The sequence below is a fragment of the Mercurialis annua genome, linkage group LG8 (assembly GCF_937616625.2).
Source record: "Mercurialis annua linkage group LG8, ddMerAnnu1.2, whole genome shotgun sequence".
NCBI lineage: Eukaryota > Viridiplantae > Streptophyta > Magnoliopsida > Malpighiales > Euphorbiaceae > Mercurialis > Mercurialis annua.
In genome coordinates this window covers 9864532-9866143 of record NC_065577.1, presented here as the reverse complement: position 1 = coordinate 9866143, position 1612 = coordinate 9864532, and the positions used below count along the sequence as shown (strand labels likewise).

Here is a 1612-nt window from a genome sequence, read left to right as displayed (position 1 = left end):
TCGCCCAACAAGTGGGAAGAAGCTTGGTAGTTTTTAATAACTCGGCTGACTCACTAATATGAATTTTAACTCGGATTTATTTAAATTAATTTATGTACCATTTTTAATATGTTTATTTGATTTGTACCTTATAACTTGGGTTATATTTTGAATGCATTTAATATAAGTGTATATTAAATGTGACTTGGTTTCGTGTTATGCTGGTCCTATGTGGTGTCTAGTACTCTTTAGAGTTAGGGTCTGATTTTAATGATGACTTTAATATTTTATTTAGACCCGTCGACTGTTCGTACTTCAGAAGCGAACCAGAGTTAGATTGCTTGTCAAGTTTCACGTGGAATAGCAAGCAGTGAGTTTATATCTCTATTTACCTCTTTATTAAGCAACTATTATATTTTGTATATATGTATATGTATAAACAGCTTTCGAACTGTTTTCGGCATTGTGGATTTGATTTGGAACGTGCTACTCGATGGGCATCATCGGGACTGCGTGCGCACCGGTAATGATTATGGTATTGAGGTAGGTTTGAGATACGTCTCACCTTAGTGAGGGCACCGGTGGAAGATACGTCTCCTGGGCTCACTATTTATTAAGTGATAGTCGGGGATCGGTTATTGAGATACGTCTCACCGACACGACAATGGATTTAGAATTGTGGTTTAGGGTTTCATTGATAATCCATAATGAAAATGTTTTATTAAACGTTTTTAAAGGTTTTTAACTTAATAAATGTAAATGGTTATATAAACTCTACTCAGTAAATCTGACCCCGTTGTTTTTCCAAATTTTCCAGGTTTATGATTTGAGCTTTGGTCGATCTCCGTTTCTTCATTTCCGGAGGTTTTTATTTTATTTTCAGAAATAAAGAGTCGAACTGTTTTAAACTCTTAGACCGCAGTAGTAGTATAGATTAATTATGATTAGTCTTTTATTATATTTTCAGACTATTGATTGTTAGTGATTACTTTATCGTTTTTGGCATGATTACAGTATTTATGGTATTTATATTATATTGCCATACTGTTGGAGTTATAATTTCAGATAAGTATGCTTTGAATATATATTGCTTATTGTACTGCTAGACTAGGCTGAAGTCTCGGTTGCCCCCGAGCATGTGGTTTTCTGCAGGTACATTGTTTTAAATGATATAAGTTGGTTATCCGCAAGACTAGCTACGGGTTTTGGTACAACCATACCCATACCCTAGCGCCGGTCGCGATTTATGAAAATGGGTCGTGACAAATTTGGTATCAGAGCTTTGGTTTCAAACCAAGGCCTTATTGTATGTTATATGTATAATTGTTTTTGCCATGATAAGTGGATGTCGTGTCTTAGGAACTACTGCGGAATTAGGATTCGAGTCATGTTTTTTGAAACGTCATCTTTTGTTTTCAAACTTTCAGCCTACATCCCATAGGTGATGTGTGTCAGTCATTATTAAGTGTTGATGCTATAATTGAAAATTGTTTTCACTTAGATATTATTTTATATGTTATGTTGAGATCATTTCACTTGGGTGATTTTAGTTACTTTTGATTTCTTTGGAAATTTTATGATTGGTAGTTTGCCTAAATTCATACTTGGGTATGATGTTGTTTGCCTTATCATG

The 1612-nt window shown here is 34.4% G+C and overlaps 1 long non-coding RNA gene across 1 annotated transcript; it reads left to right on the top strand.

Annotated features, from left to right (window-relative positions):
* The first annotated feature begins 221 nt into the window (after positions 1–221).
* On the top strand, positions 222–1048 carry LOC126660157 (uncharacterized). The gene is made up of 2 exons (XR_007635242.1): positions 222–349; positions 797–1048. It is a non-coding gene; the product is annotated as an uncharacterized LOC126660157 (long non-coding RNA).
* Positions 1049–1612: the final 564 nt, after the last annotated feature.